Source organism: Carlito syrichta, unplaced genomic scaffold (genome assembly GCF_000164805.1).
Source record: "Carlito syrichta isolate Samal-C Ts95f unplaced genomic scaffold, Tarsius_syrichta-2.0.1 Scaffold302231, whole genome shotgun sequence".
Classification (NCBI taxonomy): Eukaryota; Metazoa; Chordata; class Mammalia; order Primates; family Tarsiidae; genus Carlito; species Carlito syrichta.
The window spans coordinates 405,715-428,575 of record NW_007246327.1 but is presented as its reverse complement, the minus strand read 5'-3'; the positions used below and the strand labels follow the sequence as shown (position 1 = coordinate 428,575).

Here is a 22,861-nt window from a genome sequence, read left to right as displayed (position 1 = left end):
CCAGTCTTGGTCTCCCAAAGTGGTGGGATTATTGGTGTGAGCCACTGTGCCTGGTCATTGCATGTCATTAATATTGCTTCCATCCAACCGGGCTCGGTGGCTCAGTCTGTAGTCCCATGCCTTTGGGAGGCTGAGGTGAGTGGATTGCCTGAGCCCACGGGTTTGAGACCCGCCTGGGTAGGCGAGACCTCATCTCTAAAATAAATACAAAAATTAGCTGGGCATGATAGTATGTGCCTGTAGTTCCAGCTACTTGGAAGGCTGAGGTGGAAGGATCGCCGGAGACCAGCAGGTTGAGGCTGCAGTGACTGGGAACGGCCACTGCACTCCAGTCTCGTTGACAGAGTGAGGCTCCAACGCAAAAAAAAAAAAAAAAAAAGTTGTTTCCATCCTTAGAACTGATAGCACCTACAGTCTTTACTGGGCTGCTTAGGACTTCATATATACTTTCTTGGGTTATTTCTGTTTTATAAATGTGAGCATTCTCTTCTCAATTAGATTGTGGCTATCTTGAGGTCAAAGCTATTGATTTAAACTAACAGTGAACATATATCTCACAAGTACACACATACTTGATAAACAATTTTTTTCTGATTCTTACTTGAGTGTATATTGTAATGATTTTTACATACTCTTGAATAGTTCATTGTGTATCTAACTAGATAAATGGTATTAGATTTAATTCGATTTATTTATCTCATTTGTCTAAGATCCAAACATTATTTGTACATATGTGTATATCCCAGTCTAAATAGGGAGATTACACATTAATTAACATACTTTTCAAATGAGAACACAGAGACTTAGAAAATGAAGGAAATAATATCAACAGTGTTGGTCTTCTGGAGGAAAAAAGTAGAGGAAATAGTTTTTATTTTTAAAACAATTTGAGCTCTCTCTTTCTTTAAAAGAAACTTGTTTATTTATTACACTTTGCTTTATGCAAATGCGCATTCTAGGAAAGCTTGTATAGGTAGCTTTTAGTTCATTGTGTTATGATTTCAATGCTAGCTAATTGGTGATAAATAAAAATATGCATACATATATTCATATTAAAACATCAGACATACACAAAATCTATCAACAAGACTAGATGGACTGTTTCTTTCTCTTCTACAAACCTAACTTAAATTTATGTTTTGTTTATGCTCTTTCTCCAAGGCTTTTATTGCTATTTCTTCAAAGATGATATTACCTGTAAAATAAGCTAGGGAGGTGCACACACAATTTGATTTATCCAGGAGCTGCACCCCTTTAGGAATGCCACTTTGTGTTGGTCTTTGCCTGACATACCATCCTCTTCCTTGTCTTCCTGGTGAATTCCAGTTTATCCTTTGAAGACCTTACTTCATCATTACCTTCTTTGTGTTATGTTTCTTGACAGAATTAATTAATTCTCCTTGTTACTGTATGTATGCCTTGCACATACTTCTATTGCTGTTTTATCACACCGCATTGCATTTATTTGTTTACAGGTTTGTTTCCTCTACCAGCCTGTTAACTTGGGTTAACTTGGGGATAGAGCCATGTACTCAGTATATGTTTACATAATTGACCTGGTAGTGATAGAGAAATAGTATGACTGGTTGTCCAGGAGTATCAGCCTGGTGGGAAGTGTTGAGAGAGTTGATGGTGCACTAAATTATTATGACTCTCTGAGAAAAGGAATTCCTCAAGTCTTCTTTCTACCCTGTGAAAGTTCTAATGGGAGGAAGTATGGATATTTATAGGACCTAGAATTCTTCTTAGAAATTGGATTTATTACATAAACTACACTTAGGGAAATTTAAATGAGAAACCATTACCTACAATGCCACTCTCAAAAGTCATTAATTATTTTCATTTTTCTCTGTTTCTGGAGGCATTTATTCTTAAATTGCTGCACTGTTTCTATAAATAAAATGTCTTATTGTTTCCTGTGCTTCAATTTTATACAACTACTGCTCCTGATTTTAGTTTTTAAAAAAAATTTGTTTATTTATTTTTTGAGTCAATCTCACTGTCGCCCAGGCTGGAATGCAGCCACATGCTCTTGACTACTGCAGCCTCGACCTGCTGGGCTTACTTCCACCTCAGCCTTCCAAGTAGGAACTACAGGTGCACACCACCATGCCTGGTTAATTTTTAAATTTTATTGTAGAGTCGAGGTCTCGTCAAGTTGCCCAAGTTCAGGCAGTCCTCTCACCTCCACCTCCCAAAGTGCTAGGATTATAGGCATGAACTACTGTGCCTGGCTGATTTTAGGTTTTAGATCCACTGTGGAGAAGGACCACTCTCATTGTGTGTGTGTGTGTGTGTTTGTGTGTGTGTGTGTGTGTGTGTGTGTGTGTGTGTGTGTACGTACATGTGTGTGTCTGCACTTGTTTTTTTAAATTTGTATCCATTTAATTATTTTTTTTTAAAGATGTGGGATATAATTCAGGATTAGGTATACAAATATTTATTATGCAGGTACCCTTGTTGATGAGGTGTGCCCCTCCTTCCCCTGGCAGTTTCCTTCAACTGCCAATCCCACCCCCACCTCCTGGCAGTTTCCCACTACTGCCAATTCCTTTTGTTGTTGTTGTTGTTTTAAGTTGGAGTCTCATTCTGTCACCCAGGCTGGAGTGCATGGCCACCCCAACGTTGACCTGCTGGGCTCCGGTGATCCTTCTGCCTCAGTCTTCCAAGTAGCTGGAACTACAGGGGTGTGTTACCATACCCAGCTAATTTTTTATTTTTATTGTAGAGACGAGGTCGCGCCAAGTTGCCTGGGCTGGTCTCGAACCCCCGGGCTCAGACAATTCACTCGCCTCAGCCTCCCTAAAGTGCTGGGATTACAGACCCAGCCTCCAATCCTTTTCTTATAGTATTATGAATTGTTCAAGGTCCGCTTATGAGTGAGAACATATGGTATTCTGTTCTTTGTTTCTGTGATTGATCACTGAGTATGACAGACTCTAAATCCATCCAAGTTTGTTCTTCTTTATAGCTGCATAATATTCCATCGTGTATGTGTACCACATTTTCTTTATCCAGTCCAGTTTTGATGGGCAACATGGTTGGTTCCATGTTTTTGCTATTGTGAATAGAGCTGCAACAAACATGCGTGTGCAGGTATCTTTTTGGTAGAATGACTTGAGTTCCTCTGGGTACATACCCAATAGGGGGATTGCTGGGTCGTATGGAAGAGTAACTTCTAGTTCTTTCAGAAATTGCCACACTGTCTTCTAAAGAGGTTTCACTAGTTTGCATTCCCACCAGCAGTGTAGAAGTGTTCCTTTTTCTCCGCATCCTCGCCAGCATCTGTTGTTGTTTGTTGTATTCATGATGGCCATTCTTACTGGGGTTAGGTGGTATCTCAATATGGTTTTGATAGCATATGTTTACTCAGAGTCTTATTCTGTCACCCAGGCTGGAGTGTAGTGACACAATTGTGACATAACTGCAGCCTCAACCTCCTGGGCCCAGGTGATCCTTCCACCTCAGCCTCTGGAGTAACTGGGATTATAGGTCTGCATCACCTTGCCTGGCTACTTCTTTTGATTTTTGTAGAAATGAAATTTCGCTATGTTACCCAGACTTATCCCTAATTTTTGAGCTCAAGTGATCTTCCCACCCTGGCCTCCCAAAGCACTAGATAACAGGCATGAGCCACCATGCTTAGCCTCATTACACATTTTTATATTAACTCTACTAAAGTTAAGCTCAAAGCAATTATTCAGATTCCTGACAGATATTATTCATGCTACCAAAGTATTTTTAGAGCCTATATTGTATTTCAGATACCATATTCGTTCTCAGTATACAAATTGAGTAAAGTGTAATCCTTGCCTTTACAAAAGTTGTAAACCAACATAGTCATAGCTAAAGTACCACGTATATAGTATACAGAAGCTATGCATAGATAATAATGTGAGTTGCCTAGGAAATATTTATTTTACTACCCATATAAAGTTCTTGAACTAAGGTTAAAGAATGACATTATCATAATTATTACTCTTATTTGGTGTGTATTCATTCAACACACATTTTTGAGTGCCTGCTAGGTGCCAGGCACTCTTCTAGCCTCTGGGAATATAGTACTGAACAAAACTAACATAGATTTTGTTCACATGGCACTTACATTCTAGTAGGGAGAAGCAGACAATAAACAAAAAACCAAATAAACTATTATCAGTGACAATTGCTATACGTAATGAAAATAACATGTGCTAGAGATTTATTGGGATACTCCTTAAGTGGTAATCATTTAAGATCTCTCTGAGGAAGTGACATCCAAAGAGATATTTGAATGACAAGAAGAGCCAGCTATGCAAAGATCTAGAGGAAAGTGTTTTAGGTATAGAGAATAGCAAATGCAAAGGCCCTGAGGCTGGCACAAACTTGCGTGTTTAAAGAACAGTAAGCAGGTGTGTGTGGCTGGAACTGGACTTAACTAATAAGAAGTAGTAGGGGATAGGATTAGAAAAACAGGCAGAGGCCAGATAATGTAAGACCTTTTAGGTCAATGTAAAGAATTTTGATTTTATTCTAAATGCAATGGCAAATTTTGGAAGATTTTGAGCAGGGGAATGACATCTGATCTACAGTTGTAAAAGCTCTTGTGTAGAAAATGTATTTAAGAGTGTGATAGTTAAGAGGTGATTATGGTAGTCCAGGGTAGAGATGATGGTGACTTGTCTAAGTGATGGTAGCAGTTGGTAACAGTGGAGATAGGAAGAAGTGGAAGAATTTGTGATATATTTTGGAGGTAGAGTTGACAAGACGGGGATCAAAGGTGTGTTAGGGAAAGAGTGGATTCAATGTCTTGTAGGATTTTTGGCTGATGCATCTACATAGAAGGCAGTACAATTTACTGAAATTGAGGAGGAATGAGTTTGGAAATGGGATTGGAAATCAATGTTCAGTTTTGAGAATGTTAAATTTAAAATGCCTGCTTGTCTTCCAAGTGGAGGTGTCAGATAGGCAAGAGGATATGCGATTCTGAAGTTCATGGAGGAGATCAGGTGTAGATATGTAAATCTGGAAGTCATCTTAGATATATTTAAAGCCTGAGAGTGGATGAGATTACCTGGGGAATGAGGGCAGATGGAGAACAGAAGGGGTGCCTGTACTAATGCTTGGGGAATATCGGCAATGTGAAGTTGTTCAAAGGAGGAATAAATAAAGGAGAAGACTAAAGGAGTAGCCAGTAAGATAGGGTAAGAAACAAAAGTGTGATATGTAACAGAAACCAAAAGAAGAAAGTATTTGAAGAAAGAGATGATAAATTATGTCCAACACTGCTGAGAGATGGAGGAAGATGAGGAGAGGGGGATAATTGTTGAATTTGCTAACAAATTGGGATTTGTAGGTGAGAAAATAGAGACAAGGACCATAGACAACTGGTTTAGGAAGTTTTGCTATGAAGGGAATAAGAAGAAAGGGGTAGAGGTGATATGGAATCAAAGGAAGATTATTTGGGTTTTTTTTTAATGGATGATATATCAAGACATGTTTATTTCCTGATGGGAATTAGTCACCAGAGAGGGAAAAATTGATGATGTAGTAGTAGGAATAGATAATGGAGTGGAGTCCTTTAAAATGCAAGACAGGATGGGGTCTGAAACAAACTGCAAATGATGGCTTTTGATAGGAACAAGGAGTTTTTCCAATATAACAGAGGAAGATAGGTGAGTGTAAGTATAGAAAGCTTAGTATATTTGGTGGCAGGAAGAAGAAAGAATGTGTCTGATTTTTTTCTTTCTTCTTCCACAATGTAATTGAGTTCATCAAAACAAAATATATGCTTACTATTATATAGGATGTATGCTATATAGTCTCCAGATAGTATTATCTAAGATACTATTTAAATACCTACTTCTCTCTAACAAACTATAGTTGAACCTTGAACAAAGGAGTTCACCCCCCTCCCGGATGAAAATTCACATATGATTTTCGACTCTCCCCAGATTGCACTACTAATAGCCTACTGTTGACTGGGAACACTTGCCAATAACATAAACAGTCAGTTAACACACATTTTGCATGTTGTATGTATCATATACTGTATTCTTACATTTTCTAGAGAAAATAAAATGTTGTTAAGAAAATCATAAGGAAGAGAAAATACATTTACTATTCATTAAGTGGAAGTAGACCATTATAAAATATTTTCATCCTCGTGGTCCTTACATTGAACGGGCTGAGCAGAGGAGGAGAAGAAAGAGGAATTAGTCTTGCTGTCTCAGGGGTGGCAGAGGTGGGAGCAGTGGAGGAGGTGAAAGGGGAAGCAAAAGAGGCAGGCATACCTGGTATAATTTTTATTGAAAAAAATCTGCATACTAGTGGTTCCATGCAGCTTAAACTGTGTTGTTCAAGAGTCATTTGTACTTCCAAACTTAGTGGCTTAAAACAGCAGTTTATTATTTCTCACCATTCTGTAGACTGACCAGGTGGTTCCTTTTGCTTCACAAGGGCTGACTGGGGTTCCAAGAATGGTGGAATGTCCAAAATGGTCTCACTCTCATGGTTGGCAGTTGGCATTGGCTATGAGCTAGAAGCTCAGCTTGGGCTGTCAGCCGGAGGCCTTGGTATCCCTGCATGTGGACCTTTCCACAGAGATGGTTGGGTTTCCGCATCTTGTGGTGGTCTCAGGGAAGGATTTCTTACATGTTGGTAAGCTGGGTTGTGTTCAGAAGGGATTCGGTATTACTTTCAACCTTGGGGACCACATTTTATAATTGTATAATTAATAACTGAGAAACCATATCTATATTTTGACTTGTTAATTAAAACTGTGAGAAGAATTCTTAACAACAGCTGTGATTTTTCTTAGACCTATCAAATAAACAAAGCTTCATCTCCCCTTTGATGACTTGATTGTTTTTTTTCCAGGTAGAAAACTGCTACCTGTTACCAAAATGTCTCTTATTTTTCTATGCACACGGAAGCTTTATCCTAGGTGCAAAATTTGAAAGTCCCATTTCCCCTCCCCCATCCTAGTTATAGCATTTTTCTGATATACTGCCAAATACCAATAAAAAGGGGAGAATTGCAACAAGGATCACACACAGGGGAAATGAAGAGCTGTTGCTTCTGACTCCATATATGCAAACACTGTCAATGTGAAATTGTATTCAAAGCTTTGTGTTCCTGAGAGAATAGAGAAAAGGGAAACTGAAAAAGTGGCATGTTCATGAGTAAGAAATGATAGAGTCAGAAATATGAAAGAGGCCAGGCTTAGTGGCTCACACCTGTAATTCCAGCACTTTGGGAGGGTGAGGCAGGAGGATTGCTTGAGTCTAGGAGTTTGAGACTAGCCTGGGCAACATAGCAAGAACTCGTCTGTACAGAAAATAAAAAGATTAGCCTGGCATGGTGGTGTGACCTACAAGGAGGGCTGAGGCAGAAGGATCACCTGAGCCCAGGAGGTCAAGGCGGCAGTGAGCCATGGTCTCAAAAAAAAAAGAAAAGAAAAGAAAAGAAAGAAAGAAAAAGAAAAGGAATTATGAGAGTCAGCTGACAAATCCAAAACAAAAATATAGCTTTTGGGGAAAACCACTCAGCCCACACAAGTACCCCTATAGTTTTCCATTTCAAATAAATTGGAATGCATGCATTATAATTCATTATAAGGTGAATTATTCTTTCTCCTGAACTAATGTCACAAAATGCAAACTAAAAAATACCTGAAATTGAATATAAAGCTCCACTGGAAAATATATTTTTGGTAAGAAAGTGGTTGTTAGAGGAATCAGTCCATGTGATATTATAAACATTGTGTCACACTTGTACCCATATGTCTACTAGAAATTATGCTTAAGTTGAAATTGTAGTTAAGTTAAAAAACTTTATCTTTGGGAGTGGTTTCTGTATTTTATAGCATTTTCCCTACTTTTGCCCACAACTTCTCCTTTCCAGACCATAGGAATTTCTTTCATATTTGAGGTTTCTCTGCAGGACTGTCCAATAAACTTTCTACAATGATAGAAATCGATATTTTCACTGTCCATAGTCACAAAGATTGGGTGCTTGAAATGTAGCCAGTGCAAATGAGGAACATAATTTAAAATTTTATAGTTGGTTTTAATTACTTGCGCTAAAATATAAATAGTCATATGTGGTTAGTAGCTGCCATACTGAACAGCACAGCCTGAGGTCCCACTTGTAGCTTACAGGATTCTGTGTACCTCCTTTTCTGTAGAAGCTGAAAAAACTGAGCTGCAATGTCACAATACATTGATGAGCACTTCTGTATCATATTAGTTTCTATTTGTAGTCATTTGATTAATGTTTTTATCCCTCACTGGATCACAAGTGCTTTAGGGGCAAGAGCTTTGTCTATCTTTTCCGCTTTTATATTTTATATATATGCGTAGCACCTAGTATAGCATCTGGAATATAGTAGGAACTCAGTAAAGATATGAGTAAATTAATGATTTAAAGGAGAGAGAGAGAGAGAGAGATTGATTTATTCTAGAGAAGAATCTAAAGAGATGGGGAAGAGACAAAGACTAGGTTATTAAAGAGAAATAGAGATGATAGCATAATACTTCAGAATCATAAAACTGACTTTAATAAGACTCTTCTTAAGTATTTACTATATGCCAGGCAGTATCCTAAGTACTTTACATGAAATATCTTATATAATTCTCATAAAATAACCCTGTGAAATAAGTACTGTTATATTCCCATTTTACAGATGATATGGAGGATAACAGGAGTAATTAACCAGAGGTCACACAGTTAGTAGGTGGTAGAGCAAACACTTAAACCGAGGTAGTCTGACTTCAGAGCCTATCTTCTTAGCCACAGTGCTGTATTACTTTCTGTTTGATTGTGTCCATATGGTGACAGAAGCTTAGTGACCTCAAATGTCTGCACCAGGCTTTTGTCTAAATTTAAGCTTCAGTAAGCCAATGTTTCCTGGAGGTTTAGGCCTCTTTCTAGCGGTGCAGGTGGAGGGAAGGTAGGAGTAGTAGTACTGAGGATAATAGGATATGAAAATCTGCACAGGATCCTTTTTCTCAAAAAGTCAAGCAAGCTGGCTTCGGTGGCTCAGCCTGTAATCCCAGCACTTTGGGAGGGCAAGAAGAGTGGATTGCCTGAGCTCGTGGGTTTGAAACCAGCACGGGCAACTTGGCAAGACCTCGTATCTACAATAAATAAAAAATTAGCTAGGTGTGGTAGCACGTACCTATAGTTCCAGATACTTGGAAGGCTGAGGCAGGAGGATAGCCGGAGCCCAGCAGGTTGATGCTGAGGTAGCCAAGTGTGCCACTGCACTCCAGCCTGGGCAACGGAGTGAGACTCCAACTCCAAAAAAAAAAAAAAAAAAGATCAAACAAATTTTTTGGCCTTCTAATAACAAAGGAAAAAAAAGCTTTTCTTGAAAAATACAAAACACAAAATCATCTATCTCTGCCTCTTCAAATCCCTGGTCTAGTAAGAAAGCTGAATGAAAGCTAAGACAGCACCTTCTACATGGCTCCGGCACTCACTGGGATCTGGTGACACTCTTTCTTTACTTTGTGCCTGCATGTCTAGGGAAGGGAAGGTTTTACCACTTCTGCTAGCCCCTGGGTTCCTCTACATACCCCTTGTTTCTCTTAACTCTTCCCATATCTTTGTAAACAAACCCTTTAATAAATTGTTTTCAGTAAGCTGTTTTGAGTAGAATCCTGCTTGGAACTCTGCCTGACATATTTTCCCTCTAGTGGTTTTTAATTTCTGAAAGGCATAGAAGAGGCCCAGATTTCCAAATAGGTGTAAGATTAAATAGGCCTCAAGTAGATTGTCCACAACTAGATTATGAGATTGTATTACTTTGTTTGCAACATTGTTGAGGTGAGAGACTTTTGAATGTAACAGACATTTGTGCCGTTATATGTATCAGAGATAGTTCATCAGGCTTTCTACTGCTTGAACATGGAGTGAGCTCAAGATTGTTCATTATTTTTGCCCCGAGATTTTGATCATCAAGCAACCTTGTTATTACTAAATTGGTTTCCTAAGTAACATGATCCAGAGAAAGGGATACCTTGGAAGGTAGACACTAACAGTTTGGATCCTGGAAAAGTATAGTCTTCACTTATATTAGTCAGATTGATTTCTTTTTTTAAAGAGAAAGAATGCAGTTTCTCATTCTCCCCTTCCATATGCATACCACCTTTTTCCTTTCCAGCTTGTATTCCTCCCCACCACCCTGCTTATGGCTTTGACTCTGTGTTAAGAAGACGATTTCTTTCTTTTCTTTTCTTTCTTTCTTTTTTTTTTTTTTTTGGCAGAGTTAGCTGAAGTTTTATTTTGGGGGAAAAAACCCAAACACAATCGAATTAGTTCTTAGCTGGGGGCACGGGCAAGAGGGGGGTACCCCAGGCAGTAAACTCTCCCCAGAAGTGGGCTGAGGGCTAGGGCTGAGCCTCAGGAGGGGTTCCCGTTCCCTCCGCTACCCCCTGCAAAGCCATCTCCCCCACAGGCTCTGGCGCGGCCCCAGGAGGGGGCAGACTGGGAGGGGCTGCGGTGGCCGTTCACTTGGGCAGGACATCAGAAGACTCAGACACCAGTTTCCCGTCACGGGTCTCGATCTTCTTCACCACCACGGTCCTGGAGGAGCTGGCGCCGCTGAAGGGGCCGGAGCCCCCGCCAGAGCCAAAGCCAAAGCCGTAGCTGAGGCCGGAGCCATAGGGTGAGTTCAGGCCACCTGAGTAGCCACTGGTGGTCTTGATATGGATCCTCATGTTCTGCATGCCAGACTCCAGCCGGCTCTCCTCGCCCTCCAGCAGCTTCCGGCAGGTGGCGATCTCCATGTCCAGGGCCAGCCTGACGTTCACGAGCTCCTGGTACTCGCGCAGCTGCCGCGCCGTGTCCTGCTTGGCCCGCTGCAGGGCGGCCTCCGGCTCGGCCAGCTTGCTGTTGGCGTCCTTAACGGCCATCTCCCCACGTTGCTCTGCGTCTGCGATGGCGGCCTCCAGGGAAGCCCGCTGGCCTTTAAGACCCTCGATCTCAGCCTGCAGCCGGCTGATGTTCCCGTTCATCTCGGAGATCTCCGTCTCGGTGCGGCGCAAGTCGGCCCGTGCTTCCCGGCCGGCGTCTGCAGCTCCTCGTACTCCGTCTGGTGCGTGCTCTCAGCCTTGGTCGGGCTGCGGTTGGCGTCTCTTCGTCCTGGGCGCCGACCTCGGTGATGATGCCGTCGGTGTCCAGGGAGCGGCTGTGGTCCGTGGACAGGAGCACGGATGTGTCCGAGATCTGGGGCTGCAGTTCACGGATCTCCTCCTCGTACAGCTGCCTGAGGAAGTGATCGCGTCGTCAGCCCCTCCAGGCGAGACTCCAGCTCCACCCTGTTCATGCAAGCTTCATCCACATCCTTCTTGAGGAGGACGAATTCTTTCTCCATCTCTGTGCGCTTGTTGAGTTCATCCTCGTACTTGTTCTTGAAGTCCTCCACCAGGCCCTGCATGTTGCCCAACTCCGCCTCCAGCTTCAGCTTCTCCTGGCCCAGGGTGTCCAGCTGCCGCCGGAGGTTTTGATGTAACTCTCGAACATGTTGTCCATGTTGCTGCGGGCCGTCTTCTGCTGCTGCAGGAGGCTCCACTTGGTCTCCAGCATTTTGTTCTGCTGCTCCAGGAACCGCACCTTGTCGATGAAGGAGGCCAACTTGTTGTTGAGGGTCTTGATCTGCTCCTTCTCCTGGGTGCGCACCACCCGGAAGTTGGGGTCCACCTCCAGCTTAAGGGGACTCAGCAGGTTTTGGTTCACGGTGACGGCTGTCAGGCCACCGGCCCCGGTGTAGCCTCCAACCAGGCCCAGGCCGGCGTCCAGGCCACCCCGGAAGCTGCCGCTGCTGCCCACCCGGGAGGAGCTTGAGGAGCTGACGCAGGTGGTGGGCCCGCTGGTGTAGGAGCGGCTGCTGAAGCCCCGGGGGCCGGAGGTGGACATCTTGTAGGACTTCTGGGTCACCCTGATGGACATGACAGAGGCTGGAGTGGAGGCAGGCAGGCCGAAACAGGCAGGTAGCCGAGATGGAGCCAAGAAGCTGCTTTGAGATCAAGAAGACGATTTCTAGTACTCAGCTCCAAACTAATCTATGTTTACTTTTTGAGACCACATCCATACTGTCTTCCTTCATGTATGTATGTATGTATGTATGTATGTATGTATGTATGTATGTATGTATGTATTGCCAGAGTCTCACTCTGTTGCCCAGGCTAGAGTGCAGTGGCATGAACACAGTTCACCACAGCCTCTACCTCCTGGGCTCGGGTGATCCTTTTGCCTCAGCCTCCTGAGTCGGTGAAACTACAGGTGTGTACCACCATGCCCAGCTACTTTTTAAACTTTTTTGTAGGTACGAGGTCTTGCTATGCTGTCCAAGCTTGTCTTGAACTCCTGGGCTCAAGTCGATCCTCTTGCCTCGGACTCCCAAAGTGCTGGGATTACACGCACCAGTTCCTGCTTTATTTTTTATTTTTATTTTTTGAGTTGGAGTCTCACTCTGTCCCCCACACTGGAGTGCAGTGGCCGCTCCCGGCCACCACAGCCGCAACCTGCTGGGCTCTGGCGATCCTTCTGCCTCAGCCTTCCAAGTAGCTGGAACTACAGGCGTGCGCTACCACACCCGACTAATTTTTTGATTTATTATAGAGATGAAGTCTCACCAAGTTGCCCAGGCGGGTCTCGAACCCACGGACTCAGGCAATCCACTCACTTCAGCCTCCGAAAGGCGCAGGATTACAGGCTGAGCCACTGAACCCGGTTGCAGTTCCTGCTTTAATAGAATACTTTTAATACTTTTAATTTTTCCTGCCAAAGACTAGCTCCTCTGTTTTTGTTCTTGTGCCCACCCTTTCTGTTTTCTCAAGGGCTTCCATTCTTCAATTACTATCCCCTTTCTCCCACAATAATTTCTTACTGGTACATTCCCATGACCATACAAGCATACTCTAGCTTCTCCTCTTTCAGTAAAAAACCCTTCTTGACTCCACAGCCTACTCCAACTAGTGCTTCATTTCTGTTCCTCTGCACAGCAAAACTTTTTGCAAAAGTTATTTATGCTGGCTGTCACCACTTCCTTACCTTTCATTGACTCCATTATGGCTTCCTTCCAAGAAGCCATCACTCTGCTGAAGCAGCCTTAGTCAAGGTCATGAATGATCTCCATGTTGCTGAATTCTGTTGCTACTTCTCATCTTACTCAGCCTCTTATAAACATTGGACACACCTGACCGGTCCCTCTTAAAAATACATTCTTCTCTTGACTTTCTAGGCACTATTCTCCCAGTTTCTTTTTCTGACTCTTCCTCCTCTATTCAACCTATAAATGCGTGTTGCTCCAGGGCTAAACTCTAGACTTGCCCCATTCGGATGTAGCTACTGAGCACTTGCAATGTGGCTAGTGTGAAATAAGGCATGCCATAAGCGTAAAACACACTCTGGATTTCAAAGAAAGACTTAGTATGGAAAAAAAAAAAGTAAACCATCTTATTAATGCTTTTTAATATGAGTTCATGTTGAAATAATACTATTTTGGATATATTGGGTTATTAAAATCAATTTCATTTTTTTACTTTTTAATATAGGATATTAAACATATTTAAGTTATACATGCAGCCCACGTGTGTGGCATACATATTTCCATGGGACAGTGCTAGTCTAGACCCACTTCCCTATCACTCTTCTCATTTCACCAACTTATCTGGTTCCTAGTGTCAAATGCCCTGTATATGTTGACTCCCAAATTTAGACCTTGAGGTCTGACCTCTCATTTTGAGGCCAGACTTGCCTACCCAGCTGGTTCTTGAATTTTCACTTGTGTGTCTAACAAGCACCTCAGCATTAATATGTTGAAAATGGAATTTTCTATTTCCTCCAGTCCCATTATGTTACTTGCTGAGTTTCTCATCTCAACCAATGGTTCCATCATTTGTTCAAGCCAAAACTTGGGTCATCCTTGATTATTCCATTTTCCTCACCTGCTTCATCTAATCTTCCCGCAAGTCTTCAATTATATCTTTAATTCCATTGATTTTTCTCCATCTCCACTGCCACTACGCAAGTCTAAGCCACTATCATCTCTCCCCTGGACTACTGCAACAGCTTCCTAACTGGTATTTTATTTTATATTTCATTTTATTTTGAGTCAGGGTCTTGCTCTGTTGCCCAGACTGGAGTGCAGCAGTGTGATCACCTGCAGCCTCCACCTCCTGGACTCAAGCGATCCTCTCACCTCAGCCTCCCAAGTAGCTAGGACTACAGGCGCATACCACCATGCCCGGCTAATTTTGTTTGTGTGTGTGTGTGTGTGTGTGTGTGTGTGTGTGTGTGTGTGTGTGTGGAGACTGGGTCTTGCAATTTTACCCAGCCTCATCTTGAAATTTTGGCCTCAAGCAATTCTGCTCCAGCCTCCCAAAGTGTTGCAATTACAGGCAGGAGCCACTGAACCAGGCCGTAACTGGTCTCATTGATTCCATTGTTGTACCATTACAGTCTCTGCTCCATATCTCAGAGTGAAGCCTTTTAAATATAAAGCACATTGTGTCATTTCTCTATTTAAACCCTCCAGTGACTTCGCATTGTACTCAGAATAAGATCCAAACCTATCTTAGCTTGCAAGGCCCAGCATGAGTCTGATCAACTACTTTTTTCCCTAACCTCATCCCATACCACTCTTCTTCTTTGTCAAAACAATCTCTAACCTCACTGACCTTCCTTCTGGACTTTGATCGTGTCAAGTTTTTTGTTGCCTCAGGCCCTTTGAATGGTATTCTTCCCTCTGCCTCAAATGCTCTGCTCCCAGAGTTTTGTGTGACTGATTCCACTCAAATATTGTCTTCTTAGAGAGACAATTCTTGCAAGTAATGTCCTATCCCAGTCCTTTTCTTTTCTTTTTTGAGTTGGAGTCTTACTTCCTTGCCCAGGATGGAGTCTAGTGGCACACTCATGGTCACCCCAGTGTTGACTTGCTGGGCTCCAGTGATCCTTCCACCTCAGCCTTCCAATAACCAGAACTACAGGCGCGCACTACCATGCCCGGCTAAGTTTTGATTTATTGTACAGACGAGGTCTCATCAAGTTCCCCAGGTTGGTATCGAACCCATGGGCTCAGACAATCCATTCGCCTTGGCCTCCCAAAGTGCCAGGATTATAGGCTGAGCCACTGAGCCCAGCCCCCAGTCCTTTTCAATCCAATCATACTCACATGCTTTCTCTTTTCTTTCTCCCTCTTTTCTTTCTCTCGCTGACATTTTGTTTGTTTATTTATTTTCATTTAAAAGTGTAAACCCCCCGGGCACAGTGGCTCACACCTGTAATCCCAGCCCTTTGGGAGGTGGAGGCAAGAGGATTACTTAAGTCCAAGGGTTCGAGACCAGCCTGGGCAGCATGGCGAGACCTTCTCTCTACAATAAATAAAAAAATTTGCTGGGCCTGGTGGTACACACCCGTAGTTCCATCTACTTGGAAGTCTGAGGTGGAAGGATTGCCTGAGTCCAGCAGGTCGAGGCTGCAGTGGTCGTGAGAAGTGTGTCACTGCATTCCAGCCTGGGTGACAAAGTGAGATTCCCACTCAAAAAAAAAAAAAAAAAAGAAAGAAAGAAAGAAAAGAAAAGAATGTAAACTCTTCAAGAACAGGGACCTTATAAATCTTACTTGCCTGCAGCCTCAGCATCTGGTGTAAAACTTGACCCAGAGTAGGCACTAAAGATATTTTTGAATTGTAAGTTCCAAAATAAATATTATTTAAATGGATTTTGTAAAAGAAAGAATGAATAAAAATACTTTTAGAATAAAATTATTTTGGAATGAATAATATGGAATGCCTTAGAAACTAAGGAGTTAGGCCTTAGTAGATATTAACAGATATTAATCCCTTAGTGTGACTGAGTTTGTCATATCAGAAAATAATGGGGACTTAGTATTTGCAAAGCATAGTGCCTCTGCTGTTAGAATAGGGAGAGCCAAAAGAACAACGGGACACTGAGCCTCTGAGAGACAAAGAGGAGGATGATGTTAAGGGAGAAAGGGGTGTGGGGTGTGTGTGTGTGTGTGTGTGTGTGTGTGTTAAGGAGAATCCAGGGCAGGTGCTAGCTCAACAGATTACAACAGTTCACCTGACTCCGATTTTGCTAGATTTTTAGCTCTAGCAGGAACCATGGCTATTTTTTTTTCTAGCATCTGGGTCAGTGCTATGCATAGTAAGTTTTCAATAAATGCTTTTTGGTAGAATGAATAAATATATTTATTAATTGTAAAGAAAACTCAGGAAAAATAAAGTCTTAAAATTGCTGACCTGAGATGTTATTGGAAGTGTCTAGGAACCAAATGAAAAAGAATGTACATGAACCGAAAATCATGAGTTAGAAACACAGTTGAGTTGGATGCTCAAATACACACTAGCCTGAGAATTTGGAAATAAGAAAATAATTTCTTTTTGTCCTGCTTCACGCCCCCAGAGTTGAATAAAGCTCAGAGTTCCTGTTGACCTCAGGAGAGGATTTCAAATACACAAATCAGGAAAACAGAGGGGGGAGAATCTTTGAAAGTTAAACAGCAAAAACATACATCTTGAGACATCTTAGTTTTTCCCTCCAAATTAAATGTGCTATGACATGTAAAAGAAAATTAATGATGATGTCTATCCTGAACGTATTATCTAATTGAGATAATACAGGACAGATACATTGGTGTCCAGACCATACTTCTGATGTGGTCTATTTTAGGAAGCTTCTGGATTTGAATCTTAAAATGATATCTGGAAAAGAGATAATAATTTGTGCTCACATAGCACTCTTCATCCAAAGGTCTCAAAGCATTTACAAAGAAATAAGTATTATTATCCCAGATGGAACAACTCAGACAGAGGGGCTGCTGCCCTTTTCAGCAAATTGGAGAGTGGAAGCCCCTGGACTCCAAACACAGCCCTAGGCTATAAATTATTGAATCATGTCCTCTCTTGATTGGGAGCAGGGACTACCAATAAGGAGTCATTTTTTTTTTCTTTTTAATAAAGCAGACCATCAGGCTTGAATCTTAAGAATTTTGGCGTATGTTCAAAACATATGAAAATGAATGCTTTTAAAACTGCTGAATTCTGAGCAAAGTATAGCTACTTAAAATAAGAAAAGTGATTATTATAGTCAGATTAATAATGGCTAATTTTCACTAAACATCATTCTAAGTGGGTTATATACATTCCTTCAGACTCATAAAAATGTTAATGAGGTAGGAGCTATTGTCATTTTACAGTTGAGGAAACTGAGACAGAGAAGTTAAGTAACTAGGCCAAAGTGTCAGTTAAGCAAGTGGCAGAGCTGGAATTCCAACATAGGCAATTTGACTTCATTGCCCTCACTGTTAGCAAGTTAGTATGTGCCAGTACTATGTGAAGCATTTTGCATAAATGATCTCACTTAATCCTTACAAAACTCCTAAAAGGTGGATATTTTATTAGGGGAGCAAACTAAGGCTTAGGAAGGTGAAGTGATTTGCCCAAGCTCGTGTGCCAGTAGGAGTGGAGCCAAGATTTTGAAAAATAGACAAAAGAGCACTGGGCAAAGAGTCAGTGTATTAGGGCTGTTCCTGCCACTCACCAGGCTGCATGACCTTGGGCAAATCAAATAATCTTCACATGAGACAGCAGTCTCTATCTACTCCTCTGTAAAAGGAGGATTGGGCTACATCGATACTAAAGTCTTTCCCAGTGCTAAAATTCTGATTCTCAATATCTGTTTTCTATTTAGTCCCTTGTTTGAAAATCCTTGGAGGAAAAGAAATTAACCACACAGAACCTGAGAGTGACTCTGGAAGCCAAATTTAGAAAACAGATCTCAAAAGGAGAAAAAAGAAGTTTACAAAATGTCTTTATTTAGAAACCGCGACTGTCCTGTAAGGTGTTTGGCTTGATTTGTGAGACTCAGTGACCAGATAAAGGCCATACATATCTCCTTGATTAGCCAGTTATCCTGGATATAGTAAGGCATGTAACCTGGTTCAGTGGCCCTTTCTGGCCTGCTAAACTGGCTAAAGTTGGAAGAAGCCCATCTTGTGTGGGAGGGATCTGAGAAAAGAAGCCAAGCTTTTCATGTGGGTGTTCTATCTTGAATTCAGAATGTCTATACCATTCTGTCTACTTCTGTTTTTGTTCTTAGTGATTATTATATAGTGACACAGCCCACTGCTACCAAGAACCAGTTTTTTTCACAACCCTGTGGTGAGCCATGGTGTAGTGAACAGGTCTGGCTTCCATTTCTCCATGTGATTCTATTAAAAAGTGTGAGCTCGGGTTTGAGATAAATCTTGGCAAAAAAGCCAAGCTTTTTTGCTTTTTAGCTTTGTTATCTTGGGAGAGTCACTTACATTTTCTCTGTGTCATTTTTTTTAACCTTTTTGTAAAGTGATACTAATACCACTTGGTCTTCAGTGTGATGAATTTCAAATAGTATGATATTTGTGGAAAGAGTTTGGAGAGATTAGAGATCCCTTAGACATCAATGAAAGTGTTGCTGAGAGAATGACTCTTACCCAGAGAGATCTGGTTGTCCTGTACACGAGGCAAGTGTTTTCGCAATAGAAAAGCCTGAACTAGAACCCCACCGCTGCCTGTTATTTGGGCAAGTTACTCTGCACATTTTCAATTCATAAGATGAAAAGTTGTTGAGGCACAGAAATAATAAACATGAAGCTCCTGACACACAATAAGCCATCAATAAATTATAGCAATTATTATTTTATGATCAATTATTGAATTACCATGCAGAGTTAGCAGGTTCAGAATACTAGGTCTTATTTTCTAAGGCATGCATACTAACTCACCTTGAACTTCAGGAAAAAGCCAATATACAATTTGGCTGTTCTTCTAGGAAATCAGCTACCCCAAATGACTGAGACCAGTTCTGGAAGCTTACCCTCATGCAGATCACACATTGAAGAAATCTGGACAGGTACCTTTCTTCAGAAAGCTGAAACAATAGAAATCTCTGCCTAAGTCCCATCTTCCATGGCTGCAGAAATTCTAGTAGACTGTTGGGATTTCAAAATTTATCTTTGCATTCTAAGTTTTTCTGAACAGGACAGAGTGAAATAATTCCCAACCCTTTTTAGCATGAGAATATCATTTTTAGGTTAAAAAATTAAAGGAATCCCATATAATAGTAGTTCTACTCTAAATTCTATTCTAAGTAGCCTTTGATTGAGAAAATACTTGATAAAAATTCAGCAACATTAAAAAATTGGCGAGTCCCCTCTGAAAACTTTTTTTTGAAAATAGGCAGTACATGAACTTGACACAAAATTCACAAGGTACAAAAGGGAATACTATGAAAATATCCTTCTTGCACCCCATCCCTCAATCACACTCTGCCCTCCTCAGAACCAACTATTGTTTCAGCTTCTGCTGTGTCACTATGCACTGTAAACACTTATATGTTTGTCCTTTAAAAAAAAGACAGAATGTTGGCATATCTTACTACTCTTCTTCATCTTGTTTTTTTTTCACTTCACAATGTCTTGTTATACTTTAAAATGGATATGTTTTAAAAAGAGAAAGAGTATGTATTTCATTTCTCATAGTGTACTACTGAAAAACTACATTGCATTTTTTAATACACAGAAAATTCTAGTGTGCAATAACTACCTACTACTTAGAGGTTCTCAACTCTTAAATTGGAAACCACTGAGATAAGTAAAATATCAATAATAGTCAACATTAATTTTGTCCCTTATTCTGCATCAGGCATTGTTTTTAAGCACTTTATACATTATCTCACATGATACACATCCTCCTCATCCTTCCAGTCTCAGTTTAAATGTTATCTTCTCAGAGTAGCCTGTCCTTATTCAAGGAGAACTACCCTCTCCCTTTTCCATTCTTCTCTATCATTTCATCCTGTTTATTTCCTTCAGGATACTCATCACTAAAAGTAATTAGTTACCCATTTGTCTACTACTTTACTGTTGTCTCCTCAGCCAGGGGAGCTTTGAAATGGGGACTGTGTCATTTTGGTTTACCACAGTATATCCAGTGACCAGTACAGTGCCTTAGTGCTTGGCACAGGGGAGCCATTTGATTGAATACTTATTGAATAAGTACATAATGTGCAAAAAAAGCTTTATGAGGTAGACCCTATTACTTTCTCCATCATACTTATGAGGAAGCTAAGGCCTAGACAATGAAATAGACTTATCTCAAAGTTAGTAAGTTACAAAATTGTTCTAAAACCCAACTTTGCTTGAGTCCAGAGTGCAAGCTCTTCACTACTACTCTGGTCTCAGAAACAGAAGACTGAGTACATTTTGCCCTCTGGGACTCATTCTTCTACTGAAAAAACAAGAGGATGAATGCAGACATCCTTCTGATGACCTTGCTTTGTGATTAATGAGATCTGTGATGTATGAAAATGAAAGACCAACAAGGTTGGTTTAATGCTCTTAAGAGCACTCATTTTCAGTTCTTTTCTTCCTTCCCATCTTCCTTCACTGAAGATGTTCTGATTCTTATTTTTTGCCAGGCATTGTGTTAGAGGTGATAGGAATCCAAAGACTACTAGGATCTATAGTGCCTAGCATTAAAGTGCCTGGCCTGATGGGAGATGCAGACCCATTAACAGCTGCTTGAAGTACAGTATCATAACAGTAATACTCTGTGTGAGGCACACGATAACACAGAAGAGGAAGGGATTATCCTGCATGTGTGAGGTGGTGGGAATGGAGGTGGATACAAGTAAGAAGGTGGGCGGTGAGGTATAATGCGGAGCTGGGCTTTGGGGAAAGAATATTTTTCCAGGTGGGGAAGGTGAAGGTGAGGCTTCCAGGACACAAGAGACATCCTGTGTGGAAGTACACCAAGAAATAGCATAACGTGCTGAGGATTACTAGGGTAGGGATTTAACTCTGAGGATATGAAGCTGCTAGGTAGAAGGAGCCCATAAAGAGACTTGCTGAAGAGTTTGTACTTTAGTCTTGAGAGCAGTGGCATGGCCAAATCATATTTATATTTTGTTTTTAGAAAGTTCACTCTGACAGTGGTAGGACTGGAGGTGCGTGATGAGGCAAAAGGGGTGGAGATCAGTTAGGAGGCATTGAAGTTTTCCAACTGAGAGATGATGAGGACTTGAACTTAAGGTATCTGCAGCAGAGTTGAAGAGGAAGTTGAAAAATTTTTAAAGGTAGAGACAAAGGACTTGGTAATTAATTGAATGAAGAATAAGAGATGAGACTAAGAGACTTATTGTAATGGATTAAGTGGCCAAATAGAAAACGGCCATTAATAATTATATGGGGCTGGACTCAGTAGCTCCGCCTGTGATCCCAGCACTTTGGGAGGCCAAAGCGAATGGATTGCCTGAAACCGCGGGTTTGAGACCAGTCGGGCCAACTTGATGAAGAGCTTGTATCTACAAGAGATCAAAAATTAGCCTAGCATGGTAGCGCTCGCCTGTAGGTCCCGCTACTTGGAAGACTGGGGCGGAAAGATCGCTGGAGTCCAGCAGTTCAATGCTGGGGTGGCCGTGAGTGTGCCAAAGCGAGACTCCAACTCAAAAAAATAATAATATTATAATTATATGGAATTTGGAGTGTGGCGGGAGAAATAATGCTGTTGGCTTTGGATATATTGAATTTAAGGTAACTTTTAGACAGCCAGAATCTTTCCAGATTTAGACACCCCTAGGCTAAGTCACAGTATCTTTGGGCCAGTTTCCTGTGGGGCTGAGTTAGGGATAAAATTCTCCAAGATTTTACTAGCATTCCCGAGTTCCACATCCTTCAAGGATAAAGGCTGGACGTTGAAAAATCCCTGGACTCTCACTGACAGGAGAATGGATATAGAGTTGGTATTTTTTTGTTTGTTTTGTTTTGAAGTGTGTGTGCGCGTGTGTGTGTAATCAGACCCTGGCTCCAGTGGAGCAGTCTTCTGCCTCTTGCAAGCATCAAACTTGAAAAAAAGAAACTTTTTTTTTTTTTTTGAGCAGCCTCTGGTGCTGACATGCCCTGGCTCTCAATTGCTTCCCAAGAAGTCCCAAGCCTCCCTTAGCGAATTTTTAAAAGAAGATGAGGTTGTATAGTGCTCAGCCTGGTCCTGCGTGACTGCTGGAGTAAGCTCTGAGTCCTGGGGACTGGGCTCTCTCCCAACCTCTGGTTAGGTGTCTTCAATGCTAAGACAAGACTCCTGTGGCCCCAACTCTTTCCAAAATGATGGGGCTGGGATCCTTTCCTGCCTAAACTCGAATACCCAATGCTCACCAGGCGGTGGCAGGGCCGAGCACGTGGTATCGTTCAGGGGCCGGCCTCCAGGGTCCTCCTAGGGAAGGGGACAGCCCAGCAGGCAAGAGGTTGGCAGGCCACCTGACCGTGGCAACCTCTCTGGCTCCTGCAGCTGATGGTCAATGGCAGGAGCACGCCCTATGTCCCATTCCCGCGTTCATAGGATGGTGCCAGAAGCCGTTGTCTCTTCTCCGCCCTCTCCTCACGCACTACCCCCGCCGTCATGCCGATAAATCTCAAGAGCAAAGGGTGGCACGATTCCTCCCGCGCCCCTGTGGGCTGAGGGCGGGCCCTAAAGCAGTGCAGTCCCAAGCTTCCCCTGCAGAAGCCGCGCTCCCCGCTCGGCCCGGGGGCAGAGGGGGCGCGAGAGAGCAAGTGGGCGGGCGTCCCATCCTCCGCATCCTCCTCCGGCTCCTGGCGCACAGGGTGGGAGCGCTGCGCTGCGCCGCGCTGCGCATCGCGGCCCGCTTGCCGCCTGCCCCCTGCCCTAGCGGGGCCACCTCCCCGGGCTGCCGGTGGAGGGCTGCGAGGCGCTAACGTTACGCCGTTTCCGGTTTTCCAGCGGGCTCTGTTTCCCCTCCCAAGGCGGCGGCGGCTGAGCGGCGGAGCCCCCCAAATGGCCTGGCCAGATGCGGCAGGGTTG

At 42.3% G+C, this 22,861-nt stretch overlaps 1 pseudogene across 1 annotated transcript; it reads right to left on the bottom strand.

Moving 5' to 3' along the window:
• Positions 1-10,493: 10,493 nt before the first annotated feature.
• Positions 10,494-11,961, bottom strand: LOC103258458 (annotated as a pseudogene). The gene has a single exon (XR_504183.1). The product of XR_504183.1 is annotated as a keratin, type II cytoskeletal 8 pseudogene (transcript).
• Between the last annotated feature and the right edge of the window lie 10,900 nt (positions 11,962-22,861).